This window comes from Pinus tabuliformis, chromosome 3_2, assembly GCF_031772625.1.
Source record: "Pinus tabuliformis cultivar Carrire ecotype Pingquan chromosome 3_2, CPIR1, whole genome shotgun sequence".
Classification (NCBI taxonomy): Eukaryota; Viridiplantae; Streptophyta; class Pinopsida; order Pinales; family Pinaceae; genus Pinus; species Pinus tabuliformis.
The window spans coordinates 1,119,915,211-1,119,941,318 of NC_142302.1; positions in this window are offsets into that span (position 1 = coordinate 1,119,915,211).

Sequence of the window (26,108 nt, forward strand, 5' to 3'; positions counted from 1 at the left end):
AGAAGGGGATGGATATTTATAGTGAACTCAGGTTGGGAGGTTTCCTGGGAGTTCTTGAAGAGTTTGATGCCAAAAAAACTCCACTACGAATGTTGGTCAAAGCATGTCAGGCTTCTAGTAGTCTTGAACAGGAAACAATTAAAAACCTATGATTTGTGGGGCTTTCCTGTAAAGCAAGATCTCTTGAGAAAAGCATTGGGAAGGACTATGATATCAAGGTTGTTGCATGCTCTCCATGCTCTACAAACTCTGATATAGAATTAGCATTACAAATCAATTTTGGAAGTGCCATTACACTTCATAGAAATTTCAACAATGATAAAACAAAATTAGCATATATCCATCTTAACCCCAACACTATTAAGTAGAGAGGGAATAAACTCCCATGTTCCCTAAGTATCCTAGGTGGAGAATAATTCTTAATGATGACATGGACAATTTATGATAAATATTTCTAACAACTGGTTGGAATCTGTAATTTCTAGTTATTGTAAGACATTTTTATGATCAAGTGAAGAGTGAGTGCATGTAGGTCAGTTTCTCATGGTGATAGAAAACAAAAGCCCTTCACAAGTGATGAGCCCCAAAAATGGATAATTATTTGGGCTCATTCAACCTCCTAATTCGACTTAACCCACCATTCTCATTAGTTTATCGCATGTTTTTGATTATATTTATGCTAATAGAGTGAATTGGGTTAGTCATTATGCCAACAAGTCTAATGGGTGCTTTGTGTAGCCTTTTTGGTCAACTTGGAGACAAAATTGAAGGTTTTAATGAGCACTTGGCAGCCAAATTCGTGGGAGAACAAGGGAGAGGATTTGTATGAAGGTGTCCCCTTCATTTATGGGCCCTTACCGCGAATTCTCCACCATCAGCTCAGAGTTCAAGGGCCACCAAATCAATTTGCACAAGGGCAGCCAAGCAAGTCAAGTAGGACTGCTGTTAACTACAAGTTTTGGGCAGCCGATTCCCTAAAATTTAGGAGGACTGTTGGGTCCTCAATTTGTATAAATAAGAAGGCTTAGGGCCTCATTTGGGTTAGTTGGTAGCTAGTGGTTAGTCATTTTGTAGGCAGAAGTTAGCTAGTTTGTATTTCGATTTTTAGGCAATAGATTGGCTTTGCTTTTAGCTCATTTTCAAGTTCTCCTTGTGGATAGTTTTGATGTAACTCTTCTTTTCTTGCTCAATAAAGATGAATCCAGCTTTGCACTAGCTCTAAATCTCTCTTAGGAGGCTATAGCTCTTGGGGTTGGGCCCATCTCAAGTGCCCAATACCTCCTTTGATTATCTTTATGTGTTTTTGCTGCATTCTTAGAATAAAATCTACTATTTAGATCTAAATCTTGTTTTGTTATTTAGTTTGTGTTTTTGATGATTAAAGTAGATTTTCATATTCAGATTGATTTGATAGGTTAATAACATAAAGGATCCTTGGAAAAAGGGCTCAAGCACCTCTGATCTTACCTCTCCCTCAGTGGGATCGTGAGTTGGGACAAAGGTGACTTTGCTGCCCAACAAAAACACTAGTTTGCTTGTCCATGCAATCTTTGGTGTAATGTTTTCATTTGTAGGAGTTAATCATGCGTTCAGGCCTTTTGAAATGGTTCTTTGATTAAGTGTTGTACATGGTTCTCTTTATGAATAAAGTTGTTGTTCATTTGTTTCATTGACAGTTAGACTAGATTAGCTAAGATTTCGATTGTGTGCATGACTTAGTTGATTTGGTTAAGTGTACACCGTGCAGGGCATCTCCATCTCCCTCTCATTCACCCAAGCTTTGTCCAGGCCAGCTGCTCCATCTCCTAGTTAGGTTCCTCGTCTCACAACTGTCTTTCTGCCCCCGTAACCCTACCTTATTGCTCCTCCATTGTCTTAGCCTTCTTTAAGCCAAGCTAGCTTTACACACCCTCTCACCACTCCAACCATCAGTCCTTAGGTCATTTCAGGCCCCTACCCTACCTCCCTATCCATTCATGCACCTTACCTCACTCACCCATCCTCCAAAATCCAATTTTAAAACATCCTGTAGAAAAATTACAGAACATCCTGTAGAAATCCCAGAACATCCTGTAGAACCCCTGCAGACTTCCTGTAGAAGCTCACGAATGAGGTTTCTTGATAGCCAAACTCTGTGAAACTCTCTAGAAGGGTGTTAGGGACTCCTTAGACCCTCTCTGAACCTTCTCAACCTTTTCCAAGCATTTCTCCTCCTTGATCCACCTCTGCACAGTAAAAAAATAGTTAAAAGCACATGCATGATAACTCTAACAACTTATTCAAAAATACAAAAAGATGTTTTCTTCAGATAGAGGTAGTCTAGACACATGTATTTTACCTTCATAGAAGTAATGGCATCTCTGTCAGTAGTTTGCATGCTCTCCTTTGCGTCAGTAGGACTAGCTGGTAGAATTAGGGTTTGCTAGGGTTTGCGTTTCTTTTTGGCTTTCAGTTTCTTTCCGCAAGTAGATTAGCTTCCATTGGGTTAGCTTCCATCCATCAGTTAAAAAGCTTCTTCTAAGAGCTCATAGAAGTTGGCTTAAGCCCCTAGCGGACTTGTGCCAGCTGACCAAGTGACAGCTGCGGCAAGATCTAGTACTTGTGCATACAGCACCGTCGCTTCCAAGTTTGTTACGAACTACCGGGTTGATAAAATTAAAGAAGGGAGTTCCAGGAGTTGTAGCATTATTGCTATAATACTGGAGCCCACCATGTTTTTGGCGCCGTTGCCGGGGAAGCGTCAGAGTATTGGTGATTGCTGCTTTTCTTCTATTTTCCACTACAACCTTCTGCTAAGTATTTTATTTCATTTCATTTCCGCAAAAGTAGAGTAGACATTTCCTGCTTCCATAGATTAGCATTTCAATTCCGCAATTTCATTTCTGCAAGCGTAGATTAGCATCTCAATTATGCAAGCGTAGACTACATCTCATTCCTGAAAATTCATTTGAGCAAAATAGATTAGTCCTTTCCTGCTTTCATTTCAATTCCGCATTTTCATTTCAGCAAGATAGTTAGTTGCAGTTCAATCTATTTTAGTTTTGCAGGTATAAGAAGAAAAATACAAAAATCAACCAAAAAGATTTCTTTTCATGCCTTGTAGGAGTAGAGATAAGTTAGAAAAATGATTGCACAACGCCCCCACTGCTTCACATAGTCAACCTTCTCTCTTCTTCGATGGCTGTGATTAAAGAACCCTTAGGTGGACATCAAGACATATTTGAAGAACCTCAAGGGAAGAAGAAGAAGAAACCATTCCTCTTGAGCAAATGGCTACAAGCAGAAATGTTGGGAGCAGTCCCTTGTCCAAAGACGAATTTGAAGATCAGATAGAAGATTTCAAGAGTGATACGAGGCAGTTTCTTGCCAGGCAATTGGATACCCTACGGATCCAAAAGAAGCAAGAGGAAGCCAAGAGGGCTTTGGTCATCTTTTGTCCCAGGTGCACTAGAAAGCATCCTAGGAACGAATGTCCATTGTACTCTATAGAAGTGTGTTTTGTCTGTGAAGAATACCATCCTACAGATCAGTGCCCTTCCTTGCCCGGAATTAAAGCTGCATATCAGAGAGCCAAAGGAACCACTGAACCACTCTATTATATGAACCAAAGGAGGCCGCATGGACCTAGATCTTACCAGCAGGAACTGCAAGGGACACACGAGACCTATTATGACCCCTATCAAGCCACTTTCATGCCTTCTTGGGGTCCCCCTGCTCATCCTTCCTGGTTCACACCTCCTCCTTGTTCCTTCACAGATCCATATTATGCCCAGCCAGTTGCTCATTCGTTTCACTCTTATGCTCAGCCACAACCTCAGTGGAATGCACCTTATCAGGGGTGGAGGCCCCAGTACAACTCTCATCCCGCTCATTTTCCTCCACCACTTGCTCATCCACAACCATCGCCTCCTCCTCCACCAAGGCAACCCAAAATGCCTACCAAACCACAATCCCATCCACATCCATCTCAAATATACACCCCCACTCAGCTACCCATACCACCATTTCCAAACCCGCACATTGGAATAGCTCAACCTAATTGCAAAGCTGAGGCACAACATGTCCGAACAACTCCTCTTGAGCTCAATGATCTTCACCATAGCTCAGGAAGAGTATTGCAAAAAAGAGACTGTATTGCAAGCATTGAAGGACCACATCCAGCAGAAGAAGATTCAAAAGAAAAGATCAGAGAACCATGGGCTGCACTTGATGAAGAGAAGGCATCAAAATCAGAGATCGAGAGAGTTCCCTCATGGTTACCGTCAAATCTTCCATGTATTCAAGAGAAAGATCAGCAAAAAGAGGAAGATGAGGAAGTCATAGTAGAAAGTGACATGAAACATGACCCAGATCAGCAAAAGGACCAAGGATATCAAAGCTATATTGAGATATGGTTTCAGAAGGTCACTAAGTTGCAGCGGTACTCTCTTCCTCAGCTATGTTTGATCCCTTCAAAGTCAGATCATTTGGTATCTAAAATCCGAATAGTTGTCTAAGCATGCATTTCGAGCCTCCACATCATTTTGTCTCTAATCTTGATGTGCACATGGCTCCATTGGAAGTATTCTTATACTTGAGAATGATTTTGTTTCTCAAGTAGGGTAGGGTAGAAAAAAAAAAAAAAATGAAAAAATGGAAATAAGAGGAAAAATCTAAGGTGAAAACCTCCTCAGAGGCGCCTTAGATTGGCTCATTGATTGAAAACCTCCATGAGGCGGTCAATGGGTTGGAAAGAAGAGAAAATAAAAAGGGAATAAGATCCCTGGGTGAAAACCTTCTTTGGAGGCGCCCAAGGCAGGCAATTAGGGTGAAAACCTCCATGAGGCGCCCTAGTTGTTTTTCAAAAAAAAAAGAGAAAAATAAAAATAAAAATAAAACTAATTTCCATTGGATAATTGCAGGTTGCAAGAAGGACATTGCAGGTCAGGAGGATCACTCAAAACAAGGTCAAAGGAATTTTTGTGCCTTCTACAGGAAGTTCTGTATTTCTACAGGAAACATCCTGTAGAACCTTTGGACGAACCAAATTCAATTTTAAAAGGGAATCTGATGGTGGGAATCTGTTGGTTAGGCCTGCAAGCACCTCTGTGTCCATCCCTCGCCTTTCTCCATCATTTTTTCCACCTCATTTTGCTTCTTTTATGAAAACTGTGTTTTCTACAGGAACTTCCTGTAGAAATTACAAGAAGCTAAAAATGGATTGCAAAAAGGTGGTTTGGCGAACACGATAGCTTCCGCAAGGGTTCAGGAGTCCTCCTACACTTTTCAAACTCCTCCTCCATCATCTCCATGCCTGCATCACAACCCAAGTTCATTTTTCATACCATGCAACAAAACTGCAAAATGCCTTGAAGCAAAAATACCTAGAACAGAATTTGTTTCTTCCATAACTTGAAAACCATGCATCCATTTGAAAAACCATTTTACGAGGAATTGTACAGGGGTGATGGCAACATGCCTGAGCAGTTTCAGCCAATTCCGGTGCACGGTTTCCAAGAAATCAGCCTCCATCACCATCAGCCATTTTTGCATTTTCTCCATATCCATGCATCCGTTTTAAAACCTGTTTCATGGGGAGATGAAAATAGGTGATAGTAGCCTACCCAAGCAGTTTCAGCCAATTTCGATGCACGGTTTCCGAGAAATTGATCTCTGAAATATTCAGCCATTTTCCATTTTTCTCGAAATCTGTGCATCCATTGATCACGATTTTTCTATGGGAGGTGCATCATGATGATAGGAACATGCTCGGAAATTTTCAAATCGATCCGGTTTACCGTTTGGGAGCAATGGCGAAAACAAGTTCTGGTCCGGTGAAAATTCAGCAGCAGCAACTTGAAGGTGCAGATTTGAACGTGGAAACAAATGCCTGCAGCTTAGATCTGGTCAGAGGACACCTGCACAAGGAAAAACAACCAAAAATCATCAGCCAAGCCCTCATGCAACCAAAGGATCCAGGCATGCAGCAACAGAACATGAGCATGCAGCAGCAAAAAGCACTTCACAGCAGCCATTTGACTTCAGGTACGTGACTAAAACCTGTTCCTCTATTGCATGAATCTAATTAAAGAAATGCATGAACGAATGGAATGGTGAAATTAAGCCACGAATATAGCAAGGTTAACTTGACATCCAGTTCTCTAGCGCTCAAGGAAAAATCACGCAGCATACGTGTATGGTCATTCATGAGAAATTTGAAAAACACAGTTAGTGGTAGATCTGTTGAACTCCAGTGCACAGGACGTCAAATAATTAACAGATAGAGGAGAACATACAGTTTATAACATCACTGTAGTTCAAATGAAGACAGCACACGTTTTTGCCACCTCACCACAAATCACGCAGTAATTAAAGGAATGCTCGGCTGAAGACTCACGTTAACTGTTGTTCATTTACACTTGCAAACCTCTTTGGCTGAATCCTCTGCCTCTGAATTCTGTTAAACTAACGTCCTTCGCCAAGTTTTTCGGCTTGTTCAAAATTCTCCCGCATACCAAGATCGTTCAGAGGCGCAGGGGCACTCTACAGGCATTTCTACAGGAAGCTGCGCTACAGGAGACCCAACATACAATGAAGCTTGGACTGTTCACATCGAGGGTGGAAATTCTCAGTGAGGTAGGCCTGAACAGAACTTTCCCATGCAAATAATTCAAAAGGTGGTGAATTCGATGTGTTGAGGGGGTAGGAAAAATGTGAATGCAAGTCTGTCTATGAATTCAAAAGCCGTTTTCTTATTGCTGCCTGGAATTGTCTTCAGTGCAACATAGCCCATGCTTTGGAGAAGACCAAATATTTAGATTCAGACATATACTGAAAAATATGAAGAAAAATACCATTTCTCTTGCCAGTTTACTGCAGATCTAATTGCAATGAATCATACAGATTTTATTATCACTAGCACATATCAAGAGATTGTTGGGAGCAAGGATACTGTTGGCCAGTATGACAGGAACTGCTTTCACCCTTGCTGGTCTTTATCGTGTGGTTCATGGAATTGATGTTTTTGATCCCAAGTTCAACATTGTTTCTCCTGGAGCAGACATGCAGAGTTATTTCCCTTATACAGGGAAGCAGCATCGTCTTACTGCTTTACATGGTTCAATTGAAAAACTCTTGTTCAATCCCGAACAGACAGCTGAACACATGTGTATTTTGAATGACCATAAAAAGCCCATTATCTTTTCTATGGCAAGACTCAATAGAGTGAAAAACATGACAGTACTGGTTGAATGGTTTGCAAAGAAAAAACACTTGAGGGATACTGTCCTCCACATTCTGGGGAGGAAACCATATATAGAATTCCCATTCTGATTAGTGCACAAGCCAAAACAGAGCGTGAGGAAGCACGATATTGAGGCAGAGAAGAAAACTAAGGGTAAGGAAGCTAAGGGAAAGAAAACCTAGGGTAAACCATCACAGTGAAACCATCACAAGGAAAGCAAGAAAGAAAAAGAAGGAAGAAACAGAGAGGAAAAGGAGAAATGGGCCAAATTGCTAAGCCTAAAATTGTGGGAGGAACAATGGCACAAACACCTCAGAAAAAAGATTGGAGAAGAGAGCAGAGAAGATTGAAAAAGGCCAAACAAGTAGGGACACACCCAAGGCAACCACAGCATAGGTCAAGGAGAAGGCACCCCCAGCCAAGCAAGCCAAATCAGAGAAAACTGGTTCTACAGGAAGTTAGCAGACTGTTTCTTCAGGAAGCCAGAAAACGGCCACTACAGGACTTTCTACAGGAAGTTTGGGGAGAGGGCAGCAGAAGGAGAAATTGGCCGAGATTTTAGCTAGGGAGGCAGCACCTATGCTAGCCACCCTAAGCACATCCATCCCCTCCATGAACACTCATTTTTTTCAGGGTTCAGACACAATTTAGTCACGGTTCAACCTTCTACAGGAAGCTATAGAACTTTCTACAAGAAGTTATGTATTTTTACCAGAAACATCCTGTAGACGCCTTTGGGCAGGCCATAATCAATTATGGAGAGGTATTTGAAGCTAGAAGTCTGTTGAGGAGGCATGTAACCACTCTTTTCTTCCATCCTCCACTGGTTTCATCTCCTTTCACCACCATTGCCACCATCAGATTGAATATACTTGCACAATCATACCAAAGCTGAAACTTCTCTAGGAAAAGGAGCACAGGCAGTGGGAAGAAGCAAAGAAGCATGGTTTCATGACATAGAAGAGGACATCACTTCAGAAGCTTGGCATGACAGGGATGCCACCAAGGCCATCAAAGATGAGGAGATAAATTGGTTGCTCAGAGGATGAGCAACACTTTCAGTAGGGGGTGATGATGAGCCCCAAAAATGGATAACTATGTGGGCTCATTCAACCTCCTAATTCGACTTAATCCACCATTCTCATTAGTTTATCGCATGTTTTTGATTATATTTATGCTAATAGAGTTAATTGGGTTAGTCATTATGCCAACAAGTCTAATGGGTGCTTTGTGTAGCCTTTTTGGTCAACTTGGAGACAAAATTGAAGGTTTTAATGAGCACTTGGTAGCCAAATTCGTGGGAGAACAAGGGAGAGGATTTGTAGGAAGGTGTCCCCTTCATTTATAGGCCCTTACCTCGAATTCTCCACCATCAGCTCGGAGTTCAAGGGCCACCAAATCAATTAGCACAAGGGCAGCCAAGCAAGTCAAGTAGGACTGCTGTTAACTACAAGTTTTGGGCAGCCGAGTCCCTAAAGTTTAGGAGGACTGTTGGGTCCTCAATTTGTATAAATAAGAAGGCTTAGGGCCTCATTTGGGTTAGTTGTTAGCTAGTGGTTAGTTATTTTGTAGCCAATGGTTAGTCATTTTGTAGGCAGAAGTTAGCTAGTTTGTATTTCGATTTTTAGGCAATAGATTGGCTTTGCTTTCAGCTCATTTTCAAGTTCTCCTTGTGGACAGTTTTGATGTAACTCTTCTTTTCTTGCTCAATAAAGATGAATCCAGCTTTGCACCAACTCTAAATATCTCTTAGGAGGCTATAGCTCTTGGGGTTGGGCCCATCTCAAGTGCCCAATACCTCCTTTGATTATCTTTATGTGTTTTTGCTGCATTCTTAGAATAAAATCTGCTATTTAGATCTAAATCTTGTTTTGTTATTTAGTTTGTGATTTTGATGATTAAAGTAGATTTTCATATTCAAATTGATTTGATAGGTTAATAACATAAAGGATCCTTGGAAAAAGGGCTCAAGCACCTCTGATCTTACCTCTCCCTCAGTGGGATCGTGAGTTGGGACAAAGGTGATCTTGCTGCCCAACAAAAACACTAGTTTGCTTGTCCATGCAATCTTTGGTGTAATGTTTTCATTTGTAGGAGTTTATCATGCGTTCAGGCCTTTTGAAATGGTTCTTTGCTTAAGTGTTGTACATGGTTCTCTTTATGAATAAAGATGTTGTTCATTTGTTTCATTGACAGTTAGACTAGATTAGCTAAGATTTCGATTGTGTGCAGGACTTAGTTGATTCGGTTAAGTGTACACCGTGCAGGGCATCTCCATCTCCCTCTCATTCACCCAAGCTTCGTCCAGGCCAGCTGCTCCATCTCCTAGTTAGGTTCCTCATCTCACAACTATCTTTCTGCCCACGTAACCCTACCTTATTGCTCCTCCATTGTCTTAGCCTTCTTTAAGCCAAGCTAGCTTTCCACACCCTCTCACCACTCCAACCATCAGTCCTTAGGTCATTTCAGGCCCCTACCCTACCTCCCTATCGATTCGTGCACCTTACCTCACTCACCCATCCTCCAAAATCCAATTTTAAAACATCCTGTAGAAAAATTATAGAACATCTTATAGAAATCCTAGAACATCCTGTAGAACTCCTGCAGACTTCCTGTAGAAGCTCACGAATGAGGTTTCTTGATGGCCAAACTCTGTGAAACTCTCTAGAAGGGTGTTAGGGACTCCTTAGACCCTCTCTGAACCTTCTCAACCTTTTCCAAGCATTTCTCTTCCTTGATCCACCTCTGCACAGTAAAAAAATAGTTAAAAGCACATGCATGATAACTCTAACAACTTATTCAAAAATACAAAAAGATGTTTTCTTCAGATAGAGGTAGTCTAGACACATGTATTTTACCTTCATAGAAGTAATGGCATCTCTGTTAGTAGTTCGCATGCTCTCCTTTGCGTCAGTAGGACTAGCTGGTAGAATTAGGGTTTGCTAGGGTTTGCGTTTCTTTTTGGCTTTCAGTTTCTTTCCGCAAGTAGATTAGCTTCCATTGGGTTAGCTTCCATCCATCAGTTAAAAAGCTTCTTCTAAGAGCTCATAGAAGTTGGCTTAAGCCCCTAGCGAACTTGTGCCAGCTGACCAAGTGACAGCTGCGGCAAGAGCTAGTACTTGTGCATACAGCACCATCGCTTCCAAGTTTGTTACCAACTACCGGGTTGATAAAATTAAAGAAGGGAGTTCCAGGAGTTGTAGCATTATTGCTACAGTACTGGAGCCCACCAACAAGCTCAGTTAGATTCCCTAATTGAATTTTGGTAAGTAATTTGTTGTTGTAATTATGTCATAATAAGATGAAATAATGTGAGTTTTAATTGTTTACTACAATCATAGTTTAAGTTTAAGGGAGGTTTGCATCATTAATTGGTTAAAATACATGGAATCTGTTGTTTGTTTTTCTTCTTGAACTAATACATAATAATCCCATTTTCCACATTAATGATGACGTGGACAGTTTATGATAAATGTTTCTAACTGATTGGAATCTATTTCTTGATGGACTTGAATTTCAGCGAAGTAGAAATAGATCAACATTTAAACCCAGAACATTTTCAGCATTTACATCAGTCCCATTGACTCTTTGAAAAGGAAGATACTGAAGCATATTTATCAAAAGTGTTCAGCATCCTACATATCAAGGATTGGTTTTTTCTTACCTATCATTGTTAATTGCATTTTTGGAAGAATATTTGTAGCCCTAGGTAATGTATGACTGTGTCTCCTTCAATGAGAATGTTCTAAATATTACAAGGCCTCTTTAAGCTCAGAGTATGGATCTTTTGGTGGTATGAATTAGAAACCTGGAATTAATTCTTGACAATTGCATCATTATTCTTCATTTAAGAACTCTATCCAATTTGCAAGAAAGATGTTCTGAAGTATTTGTGAGCCTCATATAAGTTATGAAAGGCAGATGCAGAAGCATCAAGTTATTATTCATGAACATTACATCGAGCCAAGTGCATCAACAGAATACATCAAACTATTCAGAATGTGACTGAAAAAGTACTCTCTATTAAAGTAGCTAATTAGAATACATTAAGGAAATATTTTGGGTGTTATATGGATGCAACGAACATAAAAATGATGGACATTGAAGTGGGCCTCTAGTCCCATGTGTCATGGTCACTTGTGACCATGTGTGTAGCGTAGTCAAGAACATATAAGGATATGTAGTGCCTAGTTTTTTTTTGCTAAAGCAAGAGTAGTGCCTTCTATTTCATTAAAACAAGCAAAATTTACACCAAGCAACCAAACTGAGTGGTAATGTGCTTGCAAGGATCGGACTCGACATAAAATAAGACTTCATAACCCCAAAAAAAATACACTCCCAACCATTTGGGAACACACAAAAATAAACTATGTGACTCACAGGTTCCATGGTCCCTCCCCTCAAAAACCACGTCATCACCAACCTAAACCTACCTTGAAAACTCCACCGTCTAAACTTCTGATGAGATCCAACCCCTGAGATACATTTTGCAACAGGAAGAAACTTGAAGGATAACCCCCGGACCTCACCAAACCTTTCAATTAATTCCGACCGTTGATCTGCTTAATCCCATCGAACAGTGGAATTGTACCCTCGCACGTCCTAAGTGATCACTCTTTAGCGTGCGATGAGGGTGGTTTTGAGGCCCTGTCCTCATCCACGCGTCAAGATTTTTATGTAATCGTTGCCCGAAATTCAAAACTGCCTTCCGTATATAAGCGGTGCGATCACACCTAAACCACTTTGGAAGTGGTTTTGTGTCCTGCCACTGAAACTTGTGAAAAGTTTCCCGCCATCTCCTATTACTTTCCACCTCCTGATTGAAAGAGATAACCCTGCGCCTCATGTGAGGGCTGAGCATGGGAGAGATTCCCACAGTCGCTGAGGCCGCCCTTGACCAATCTTCCTCCCTAGGCTTGTCAGACCCAGAAAGTGAAGCGTGCCAAAAACCAATCATTGCAAATTAGCTTCATGTGTTTTGTTCCTATACACTTCTTTGTCCTCTTCATCCTGGTTATGGCAGAGTTCTTTTAGGTTGCTCGGCAGCATTGCAAGCCAATCCATCAAAACTCTGATATCCTTACATCTGACACCTTGGTTGGCCAGAATATCCGCCAACTTGTTGGCATTTCGACATACATGGATGAATCTAAGAGTGCGCAGTCCCTGAAGATATCCCTGAATTTTCTGGAGAACTTGTATTAGCCTCCAATGTTTTGAAACTTTCTCTGGCCCAGTTCCATGACTGATTCTTTTGGCTGCGTTGATGACTAACACTGAATCAGCTTCTATTATTACATTCCAGCGATTATTCTGTTTCAAAAATTCCAAGCGTTGTTCCAATGCCATTAATTCTGCCATGTTGTTGGTGGATTTTCCTAGATAGCCATAAAAGAGGGAGATAATGCTTCCGTTTTCATCCCTAAGCACCCCACCAAAGCCTCCCATGCCCAGGTTGCCCTTTGAAGCCCCATCGATATTATAATTTCAAAAGCCTTCTGGGGGAGGATTCCAAAAATCTTTACCCAGTTCCCTCATGTTTATTTTCCTGTCTATACCTTGCAGACTCAGCCCCTGCACGCCTAACTGCTTGAGAATTGAAAACTCTGCTTCTGAGGGAGGATTTTTAGAGAGATCCCTAACTGTAGTGCTGACTGTCTCCTTAAGCTGTTTTGATATTTGCTCCAACACGTGAAGAGAGGAACTCTTCTCATCTTTGAATATTCTTCTGTTTCGCTCTTTCCACACATTCCATATGATGAAACTTGGTAACAGAGCTCAGGCAGAGTTAAGAACTTCATAATCCGAGAAATTATCCCTCCAATTGGTCAGGGTTTTTGTGATGCTGCCTTTGTCTCTATCCGACTGTTTGAAGATGGTGGCGAAAAACTCCCATAACATGGAGGTGAAAATACAGCTATTGAGAAGATGTTCAAAGGTCTCCTCTTCAACTTCGCAGAGCTAGCAGCTGGAGGGACCCAGTATACCTTATATGTAGTGCCTAGTTACTAATGCAATGAGGTGGTATTTAATTGTTTACTACAATCATAGTTTAAGTTTAAGGGAGGTTGTGAATTGATTAGTCAAGGGTATAAGGATATAAATAATGAAAATGAAACTTACGAATAGATTCCATGTCAACAATAAACATTTTTTAAGCCACTTCAAAAAACGATTTTGCTGATTGTAGAACATGATTTGGGGGCATGGATAGTTTTATAGTACTCTATATTAAAGAGATTAACCACCAAATTAAAACTCAAAAGGCACAATCCTTCTTTGAAGTCTCTTGTATTTGAATGACCAGATGCTGCAACAAAACTCCAATCATATAGGTTGGGTTGAATGCAGTAGCTTTGGCTTGGAAGATAAATCTGGAGGTAAATTAATAGTTTTTATTCGAAACAGAGTATGCAAGGTTCTGTTTCTTGCTGATTGAAAAAGCCAGGGGACATAGGCTCTACATTTTACAAATCAATAACATAGCCTGGGAGATTTCTAATATTTTATTAAATTCAAAATACTAAGCTTGTCATCAATACTTAGGTGGTGCCTTCATTGAGCTCAAGTTTCCCTCATTTCAAGTAAATTAATGATCATGTTATCTTGATATAGTCTTAAGAACTAATGATTCTTTTTCATTTCCAAATTCTCCCGAACTTCTCTAACAAAGACTGGCTTTTGTCCTATAAAAATTTTGAATGAAAAGCTGCCAAAATGGAAATTCTCTCTAGCCAACAATTCCTTCAACATGTGCATGAATATCTTCCGGTCAACATTGGGATGATAATCTAATAAATTGGAGCACCCTTCATTTGTAAAGCAGTGATCTTATGTACGAAGGGACAACAGAAGTCCTAATTTTGGCAGGCCAAAAAAATCATAAGGAATATTACAATTCTACTCCCTAACATAACACAATTTTGTGCCTTTCTCTCCAATGTTGTAACCATCCAACAACCCTGATGTTTCCCAGAAATCTATATCATCATTATGATAGGATTAAAAATGCTTCCACCTAAAGCAATCTTCATAAATGGTAGAATTTCATAGTGCCTAAGATTGGGATTAGCTACTAACTGTAGAAACATAAAACCTAAAAACTTGCAAATAACCATTCACAATAGCCATTGGAAATAAAACATAAAAACTTGCAAATTGCAAGTTGTTATGAAGCATGATCATTGTTTCTAAAGGTTGTAACAGAGGTCCAAAATTGACCAAAAACACCATGTAACCATATGAACCTAGAATCCACTATAAATTGATGATGAATCATGAGTAAGATGGATCCCTTAGATAGCATGGGGCTTGGATACCTTGTAGGATAGGATAGGTTTCTCCCTACATGCCTCCCTTCTTCTCAAGGTGTTGAAATCCCAAGTCTTATCAAGTCTCCATAAAACCAAGGAAGGGCTCAACCATGATCCCTAAGTCCAGAGGAAGCACATAACAAGACACTCATAAAGACAAAGGAAAACAACATGTTTATAGTTCAATGCTCCCGAACTTCTCTAACAAAGACCTCCTTTTGTCCTATCAAAAATTTCAAATGAAAAGCTGCCAAAATGGAAATTCTCTCTAGCCAGCAATTCCTTCAACATGTGCATGAATATCTTCCAGTCAACATTGGGATGATAACCTAATAAATTGGAGCACCCTTCATTTGTAAAGAAGTGATCTTATGTACGAAGGGACAATATAAGTCCTAAGTTTGGCAGGCCAAAAAAATCATAAGGAATATTACAATTCTACTCCCTAACATAACACAATTTTGTGCCTTTCTCTCCAATGTTGTTGGTGTTAATGGTTGGTTCTAGAGAGAGCCCTGTATTCCATATCATCATGAAAGAAGTAAATGAAGCAAAAATTGCCTATGCAATGAGCTGTAGATGTCAGCACCGAGTGCCTGACGAATAATTTCCTCTAGAGAGCGGCCTGGACTGATATGTCCCTGAGAAATAATCTTGGGTGGCATTGAACGCTCTTGATGGTGAAAAAGAAGTCCTAATGGAAGGAAATGGACCATGAATGCATCTTTGAATAGATTTCTTTTCCAACATTTTACATTTTCAAATGTTCACCATTGGTAAAACTTTCTGATTTATCACATTTTCCTTTTCAAATCTAACAGCACGTTAAAAAGGCATCAAAGAGACACTCACAATGAAAGAAGATGTTGTGTACCAAAATTTGATCTTTGATTGACAGAGTAGCATTAAACACCAAACCAAGGTTTTTTATGAAGCATGATCACTGGTTCTAAAGGTTGTAACAAAGGTTTCCTAAGTTTGGCAGGCCAAAAAAATCATAAGGAATATTACAATTCTAGTCCCTAACATAACACAATTTTGTGCCTTTCTCTCCAATGTTGTAACCATCCAACAACTCTGATGTTTCCCTAAAATCTACATCATCATTATGATAGGATTGAAAATGCTTCCCCCTAAAGCCATCTTCATAAATGGTAAAATTTCATAGTGCCTAAGATTGGTAGTAGCTACTAACCATAGAAACCCTATATCTTATCTTCACAATAGCCATTGGAAATAAAACATAAAAACTTGCAAATTGCAACAAGATCTTTTATAGAAATCAAACATAACTTAACCAAAACTCTATATTGTCTCCAATACTTTGGTTCAAATTTTCAATCATATTAATACATAAAGGTGTTAATGACAAGATATTTCAAATAAATTCAAGAAAAACCATTAATAATTACAGTGAAATAATCTGGGATAACCCATAAAGCATTGTTTAAATGATATATTCTAGCAAAATGCAAAAAAATATAAGCATAAAATAAGAAAATCTGACATACCATGGGAAATATTTTTCATTTTTCTTTGATGAGGCCTTATTGTGTTCAAGAATTCCCACTTTCGATGATTTTGGTAAAATAGGATGTGAATTTATACAAGAAATGTTGAACGTTAGATAGGGTCAAACCATGAATTGAACCTAGCCTTCAACCTTGCAACTTTCTATTGGTGTTAATGGTTGGTTCCAGAGAGAGCCCTGTATTCTATATCATTATGAAAGAAGTAAATGAAGCAACAATTTCCTATGCAATGAGGTCTAGATGTCATTACTGAGTGCCTGACGAATAATTTCCTCTAGAGAGTGGCCTGGACTGATAGGTCCCCGAGGACTAATATTGGGTGGCATTGAAGGCTCTTGATGGTGACAAAGAAGTCCTAATGGAAGGAAATGGACTAGGAATGCATCTTTGAGCAACTTTCCTTTCCAATATTTTGCATTGTCAAATGTTCACCATTGGTAAAACTTTCTGATTTATCACATTTTCCTTTTCTGATCTAACAGCACATTAAAAAGACATCAAAGACATCATTTTCCTTCTTTGAAGTCTCTTGTATTTGAATGACCAGATGCTGCAAAAAAACTCCAGTCATATAGGTTGGGTTGAATGTAGTAGCTTTGGCTTGGAAGAGAAAACTAGAGGTAAATTAATAGTTTTTATTTGAAACAAAGTATGCAAGGTTCCATTTCTTGCTTATTGAAAAAGCCAGGGGACATAGGCTCTACATTTTACAAAGAAATAGCACAACTTTTGAGATTTCTAATATTTTATTAAATTCAAAATACTAAGCCTGTCATCAATACTATGGTGGTGTCTTCATTGTTCTCAAGTTTCCCTCATTTCAAGGAAATTAATGACCATGTTATCTTGATATAGTCTTAAGAACTGATGATTCTTTTTCATTTCCAAATGCTCCCGAACTTCTCTAACAAATACCGCCTTTTGTCCTATCAAAAATTTCAAATGAAAAGCTGCCAAAATGGAAATTCTCTCTAGCCAGCAATTCCTTCAACATGTGCATGAATATCTTCCGGTCAACATTGGGATGATAATCTAATAAATTGGAGCACCCTTCATTTGTAAAGCAATGATCTTATGTACAAAGGGACAATATAAGTCCTAAGTTTGGCAGGCCAAAAAAATCATAAGGAATATTACAATTCTACTCCATAACATAACACAATTTTGTGCCTTTCTCTCCAATGTTGTAACCATCCAACAGCTCTGATGTTTCCCAGAAATCTATATCATCATTATGATAGGATTGAAAATGCTTCTACCTAAAGCCGTCTTCATAAATGGTAGAATATCATAGTGCCTAATATTGGGATTAGCTACTAATCGTAGAAATCCTATATCTTATCTTCACAATAGCCATTGGAAATAAAACATAAAAACTTGCAAATTGCAAGTTGTTATTAAGCATGATCACTGTTTCTAAAGGCTGTAACAAAGGTCCAAAATTGACCAAAAGCACCATGTAACCATATGAACCTAGAATCCACTATAAATTGATGATGAATCATGAATAAGATGCATCCCTTAGATAGCATGGGGCTTGGATACCTTGTAGGATAGGATAGGTTTCTCCCTACATGCCTCCTTTTTTCTCAAGGTGTTGAAATCCCAGGTCTTATCAAGTCTCCATAAAACCAAGGAAGGGCTCAACCATGATCCCTAAGTCCAGAGGAAGCACATAACAAGACACTCATAAAAACAAACGAAAACAACATGTTTATAGTTCAATGCTCCAGAACTTCTCTAACAAAGACCTCCTTTTGTCCTATCAAAAATTTCAAATGAAAAGCTGCCAAAATGGAAATTCTCTCTAGCCAAAAATTCCTTCAACATGTGCATGAATATCTTCCAATCAATATTGGGATGATAACCTAATAAATTGGAGCACCCTTCATTTGTAAAGAAGTGATCTTATGTAAGAAGGGACAATATAAGTCCTAAGTTTGGGTGGCAAAAAAAAATCATAAGGAATATTACAATTCTACTCCCTAACATAACACAATTTTGTGCCTTTCTCTCCAATGTTGTAACCATCAACTTTCTATTGGTGTTAATGGTTGGTTCCAGAGAGAGCCCTGTATTCTATATCATTATGAAAGAAGTAAATGAAGTAGCAATTGCCTATGCAATGAGGTGTAGATGTCAGCATTGAGTGCCTGACGAATAATTTCCTCTAGAGAGTGGCCTAGACTAATAGGTCCCTGAGAAGTAATCTTTGATGGCATTGAAGGCTCTTGATGGTGACAAAGAAGTCCTAATGGAATGAAATGGACCACGAATGCATCTTTGAGCAGATTTCCTTTCCAACATTTTGCATTGTCAAATGTTCACCATTGGTGAAACTTTCTGATTTATATCATTTTCATTTTCATATCTAATAGCACATTAAAGAGACATCAAAGAGACACTCACAATGAAAGAAGATGTTGTGTACCAAAATTTGATCTATGATTGACAGAGTAGCATTAAACACCAAACCAAGGTTTGTTATGAAGCATGATCACTAGTTCTAAAGGCTGTAACAAAGGTTTCCTAAGTTTGGCAGGCCAAAAAAATCATAAGGAATATTAAAATTCTACTCCCTAACATAACACAATTTTGTGTCTTTCTCTCCATTGTTGTAAACATCCAACAACTCTGATGTTTCCCTGAAATCTACATCATCATTATGATAGGATTGATAATGCTTCCCACTAAAGCCATCTTCATAAATGGTAGAATTTCATAGTGCCTAAGATTGGGATTAGCTACTAACCGTAGAAACCCTATATCTTATCTTCACAATAGCCATTGGAAATAAAACATAAAAACTTTCAAATTGCACAAGATCTTTTATAGAAATCAAATATAACTTAACCAGAACTCTATATTGTCTCCAATACTCTGGTTCAAATTTTCAATCATATTAATACATAAAGGTGTTAATGACAAGATATTTCAAATAAATTCAAGAAAAAACATTAAAAATTACAGCGAAATGATTCGGGATAACCCATAAAGCATTGTTTAAATGATATATTCTAGCAAAATGCAAAACAATATAAGCATAAAATAAGAAAATATGACATACCATGGGAAATATTTTTCATTTTTCTTCGATGAGGCCTTATTGTGTTAAAAAATTCCCACTTTGATTTTGGTAAAACAAGATGTGAATTTATACAAGAAATGTTGAACATTACATAGGATCAAACCATGAATTGAACCTAGCCTTCAACCCTGCAACTTTCTATTGGTGTTAATAGTTGGTTCCCGAGAGAACCCTGTATTCTATATTATTATGAAAGAAGTAAATGAAGCAACAATTTCCTATGCAATGAGGTGTAGATGTCATCACTGAGTGCCTGACGAATAATTTCATCTAGAGAGTGGCCTGGACTAATACGTCCCTGAGGAGTAATCTTGGGTGGCATTGAAGGCTCTTGATGGTGACAAAGAAGTCCTAATGGAAGGAAATGGACCAGGAATGCATCTTTGAGCATCTTTCCTTTCCAACATTTTGCATTGTAAATTGTTCACCATTGGTAAGACTTTCTGATTTATCCCATTTTCCTTTTCGGATCTAACAGCATGTTAAAAAGACATCAAAGAGACACTCACAATGAAAGAAGATGTTGTGTACCAAAATTTGATCTCTGATTGACAGAGTAGCATTAAACACCAAACCAAGGTTTGTTATGAAGCATGATCACTAGTTCTAAAGGCTGTAACAAAGGTTTCCTAATTTTGGCAGGCCAAAAACATCATAAGGAATATTACAATTCTACTCCCTAACATAACACAACTTTGTGCCTTTCTCTCCAATGTTGTAACTATCCAACAACTCTGATGTTTCCTTGAAATAATTATCATCATTATGATAGGATTGAAAATGCTTCCCCCTAAAGCCATCTTCATAAATGGTAGAATTGCATAGTGCTTAATATTGGGATTAGCTACTAACTGTAGAAACCCTATTTCTTATCTTCACAATAGCCATTGGAAATAAAACATAAAAACTTGCAAATTGCAACAAGATCTTTTATAGAAATCAAACATAACTTAACCAGAACTCTATATTGTCTCCAATACTATGGTTCAAATTTTCAATCATATTAATACATAAAGGTGTTAATGACAATATATTTCAAATAAATTCAAGAAAAACAATTAAGAATTATAGTGAAATAATCTGGGATAACCCATAAAGCATTGTTTAAATGATATATTCTAGAAAAATGCAAAAGAATATAAGAATAAAATAAGAAAATTTGACATACCATGGGAAATTTTTTCATTTTTCTTTGATGAAGCCTTACTGTGTTCAAGAATTCCCACTTTCAATGATTTTGGTAAAACAGGATGTGAATTTATACAAGAAATAATGAACGTTAGATAGGGTCAAACCATGAATTGAACCTAGCCTTCAACCCTGCAACTTTCTATTGGTGTTAATGGTTGGTTCCAGAGAGAGCCCTGTATTCTTTATCATTATGAAAGAAGTAAATGAAGCAACAATTGAATATGAAGCAAAATCCATATAGAAGAAAGTAATGTTAGTTAAGTTGATTGACGAGATAGCCTTCTCAATTTGTACAAAATATTGAACTTAGAGCAAAGTTATGAATTCATTCCATTGTATGAAATACAATTACATAGAAATCCCAACCATGATTCTGAGAGGGTTTTCCTACATAAAAGAAGACATCACCAAGAATTGAAGGGAATAGATGGATTTAATTGGAATTCGTCTGAGTAATGGAGATGGCTAAGCACTTGCAAAGGGAAAAACACCAAACCAAGGTTTGTCATGAAGCATGATCACTGGTTCTAAAGGCTGTAACAGAGGTTTGTGAACTAAAGAAAATCTGAGACACTCTTGAGCAGCTCATTGAAATTGGATACACTGCATTATTCTTTCATGTTAAGGTGCTCCATTAAGCTCAGAGTATGGATCTTTTGGTGGTATGAATTAGAAACCTGGAATTAATTCTTGACAATTGCATTCACAATTTCCATTGTATTATTTCCACATGGATTTCCTTGCCCTGATCCAAAGTTTCCAAGTTGGCACATGATGGGAGGGTGTTGGAAAAGGTATTTGGGTTTGGCTTCAAACCCACCACTTGCATTTGTCGAAAAATCTTCAAGGCCTCATCACTGTTTCCATTCTATACGTACACTCTCATCATTGTTCTCCAGGATACAATATTTCTTTCAGGCATTCGGTCAAAATAGTTTCGTCATTTTCTATGTTGTCACATTTTGCATACATGTCAAGAAGGGAACTATTAACAAAGACATCAGACAGAAATCCATTCTTAATTATCTTTACATGGATCATCATGCCTTCGTCTAGAGCTATCAAAGTAGCACAAGTAGATAAAACACTAGCGACAATTTTTAACTTTGGTTTCAAACCTGTTGCATGCATTTGTTGAAACAGAACAATTTTAACCAAATTTGCATGAATGTTTTTGGTAAAACGGGATGTGAATTTATGCAAGAAATGTTGAACATTAGATAGGGTCAAACCATGAATTGAACCTAGCCTTCAACCCTGCAACTTTCTATCGGTGTTAATGGTTGGTTCCAGAGAGAGCCCTGTATTCTATATCATTATGAAAGAAGTAAATGAAGCAACAATTCCCTATGCAATGAGGTGTAGATGTCAGCACTGAGTGCCTGACGAATAATTTCCTCTAGAGAGTGGCCTGGACTAATAGGTCCCTGAGAAATAATCTTGGGTGGCATTGAAGGCTCTTGATGGTGACAAAGAAGTCCTAATGGAAGGAAATGGACTAGGAATGCATCTTTGAGCAGCTTTCCTTTCCAACATTTTGCATTGTCAAATGTTCACCATTGGTAAAACTTTCTGATTTATCACATTTTCCTTTTCAGATCTAACAACATGTTAAAAAGACATCAAAGAGACACTCACAATGAAAGAAGATGTTGTGTACCAAAATTTGATCTCTGATTGACAGAGTAGCATTAAACACCAAACCAAGGTTTGTTATGAAGCATGATCACTGGTTCTAAAGGCTGTAATAGAGGTTTCCTAAGTTTGGAAAGCCAAAATAATCATAAGGAATATTACAATTCTACTCCCTAACATAACACAATTTTGTGCCTTTCTCTCTGATGTTGTAACCATCCAACAACTTTGATGTTTCCCTGAAATCTACATCATCATTATGATAGGATTGAAAATGCTTCCCCCTAAATCCATCTTCATAAATGGTAGAATTGCATAGTGCCTAAGATTGGGATTAGCTACTAACCGTAGAAACCCTATATCTTATCTTCACAATAGCCATTGGAAATAAAACATAAAAACTTGCAAATTGCAACAAGATCTTTTATAGAAATCAAACATAACTTAACCAGAACTCTATATTGTCTCCAATACTATGGTTCAAATTTTCAATCATATTAATACATAAAGGTGTTAATGACAAGATATTTCAAATAAATTCAAGAAAAACCACTAAGAATTACAGTGAAATAATTCGAGATAACCCATAAAGCATTGTTTAAATGATATATTCTAGCAAAATGCAAAAGAATATAAGCATAAAATAAGAAAATCTGACATACCATGGGAAATATTTTTCATTTTCTTTGATGAAGCCTTACTGTGTTCAAGAATTCCCACTTTCGATGATTTTGGTAATATAGGGTGTGAATTTATACAAGAAATGTTGAACGTTAGATAGGGTCAAACCATGAATTGAACCTAGCCTTCAACCCTGCAACTTCCTATTAGTGTTAATGGTTGGTTCCAGAGAGAGCCCTGTATTCTATATTATTTTGAAATAAGTAAATGAAGCAACAATTGTGAAGCAAAGTCCATATAGAAGAAAGTAATGTCAGTGAAGTTGATTGATGAGATAGCCTTCCCAATTTGTACAAAATATTGAACTCAGAGCAAAGTTATAAATTCATTCCAATGTATGAAATACAATTACATAGAAATCCCAACCATGATTCTGAGAAGGTTTTCCTATAGAAAAGAAGACATCGCAAAGAATTGAATGGAATAGATGGATTTAATTGGAATTTGTCTGAGTAATGGAGATGGCTAAGCACTTGCAAAGGGAAAAACACCAAACCAAGGTTTGTCATGAAGCGTGATCACTGGTTCTAAAGGCTGTAACAGAGGTTTGTGAACTAAAGCAAATTTGAGACACTCTTGAGAAGCTCATTGAAATTGGATACACTGCATTATTATTTCATGTTAAGGTGCTCCATTAAGCTTAGAGTATGGATCTTTTGGTGTTATGAATTAGAAACCTGGAATTAATTCTTGACAATTGCATTCACAATTTGCATTGTATTATTTCCACATGGATTTCCTTGCCCTGATCCAAAGTTTCCAAGTTGGCACATGCTAGGAGGGTGCTAGAAAAAGTATTTGTGTTTGGCTTCAAACCCACCACTTGTATTTGTCGAAAAAGCTTCAAGGCCTCATCACTGTGTCCATTCTATACGTACGCTCTCATCATTATTGTCCAGGATGCAATATTTCTTTCATGCATTTGGTCAAAACAACTTCGTTATTTTCTATGTTGTCACATTTTTCATACATGTCAAGAAGGGCACTATTAACAACGACATCAGACAAAAATCCATTCTCAATTATCTTTACATGGATTATCTTGCCTTCATCTAGAGATTTCAAGTTAGCACAAGTAGATAAAACACTAGCGATGGTATTTAAGTTTGGTTTCAAACCTGTTGCTTGCATTTGTTGAAACAGAACAATTTTAACCAAATCTACATGAATGTTTTTGGTAAAATAGGATGTGAATTTATACAAGAAATTTTGAACGTTAGATAGGGTCAAACCATGAATTGAACCTAGCCTTCAAACTTGCAACTTTCTATTGGTGTTAATGGTTGGTTCCAAAGAAAGCCTTGTATTCTATATCATTATGAAAGAAGTAAATGAAGCAAAAATTGCCTATGCAATGAGGTGTAGATGTCAGCACTGAGTGCCTGACGAATAATTTCCTTTAGAGAGTGACCTGGACTAATAGGTCCCTAAGGAGTAATCTTGGGTTGCATTGAAGGCTCTTGATGGTGACAAAGAAGTCCTAAAGGAAGGAAATGGACCAAGAATGCATCTTTGAGCAGCTTTCCTTTCCAACATTTTGCATTGTCAAATGTTCACCATTAGTAAAAATTTCTGATTTATCACATTTTCCTTTTCAGATCTAACAACACGTTAAAAGGAAATCAAAGAGACACTCACGATGAAAGAATATGGTGTGTACCAAAATTTGATCTCTGATTGATAGAGTAGCATTAAACACCAAACCAAGGTTTGTTATGAAGCATTATCACTGGTTCTAAAGGTTGTAACATAGGTTTCCTAAGTTTGGCAGGCCAAAAAAATCATAAGGAATATTACAATTCTACTCCCTAACATAACACAATTTTGTGCCTTTCTCTCCAATGTTGCAACCATCCAACAACTCTGATGTTTCCCTGAAATCTACATAATCATTATGATAGGATTGAAAATGCTTCCCCCTAAAGCCATCTTCATAAATGGTAGAATTGCATAGTGCCTAAGATTGGGATTAGCTACTAACCGTAGAAACCCTATATCTTATCTTCACAATAGCCATTGGAAATAAAACATAAAAACTTGCAAATTACAACAAGATCTTTTATAGAAATCAAACATAACTTAAACAAAACTCTATATTCTCTCCAATACTCCGGTTCAAATTTTCAATCATATTAATACATAAAGGTGTTAATGACAAGATATTTCAAATAAATTCAAGAAAAACCATTAAGAATTACAGCAAAATAATCTTGGATAACCCATAAAGCATTGTTTAAATGATATATTCTAGCAAAATGCAAAAGAATATAAGCATAAAATAAGAAAATTTGACATACCATGGGAAATATTTTTCATTTTTCTTTGATGAGGCCTTACTGTGTTCAAGAATTCCCACTTTCGACAATTTTGGTAAAACAGGATGTGAATTTATACAAGAAATGTTGAACGTTAGATAGGGTCAAACCATGAATTGAACCTAGCCTTCAACCCTGCAACTTTCTATTGGTGTTAATGGTTGGTTCCAGAGAGAGCCATGTATTCTATATCATTATGAAAGAAGTAAATGAAGCAACAATTGAATCTGAAGCAAAATCCATATAGAAGAAAGTAATGTTAGTTAAGTTGATTAACGAGATAGCCTTCCCAATTTGTACAAAATATTGAACTCAGAGCAAAGTTACAAATTTATTCCATTGTATGAAATACAATTACATAGAAATCCCAACCATGATTCTGAGAGGGTTTTCCTGCAGAAAAGAAGACATCGCCAAGAACTGAAGGGAAAAGATGGATTTAATTGGAATTTGTCGGAGTAATGGAGATGGCTAAGCACTTGCAAAGGGAAAAACACAAAACCAAGGTTTGCCATGAAGCATGATCACTGGTTCTAAAGGCTATAACAGAGGTTTGTGAACTAAAGCAAATCTAAGACACTCTTGAGTAGCTCATTGAAATTGGATACACTGCATTATTCTTTCATGTTAAGGTGCTCCATTAAGCTCAGAGTATGGATCTTTTGGTGGTATGAATTAGAAACCTGGAATTAATTCTTGATAATTGCATTCACAATTTGCATTTTATTATTTCCACATGGATTTCCTTGCCCTGATCCAAAGCTGCCAAGTTGGCACATGCTGGGAGGGTGCTGGAAAAAGTATTTGCATTTGGCTTCAAACCCACCACTTGCATTTGTCGAAAAAGCTTCAAGGCCTCATCACTGTGTCCATTCTATACATACGCTCTCATCATTGTTGTCCAGGATACAATATTTCTTTCAGGCATTCGGTCAAAACAACTTCGTCATTTTCTATGCTGTCACATTTTGCATACATGTCAACAAGGGCACTATTAACAAAGACATCAGACATAAATCCATTCTTAATTATCTTTGCATGGATCATCATGCCTTCGTCTATAGCTGTCAAGTTAGCACAAGTAGATAAAACACTAGCGACGGTATTTAAGTTTGGTTTCAAACCTGCTGC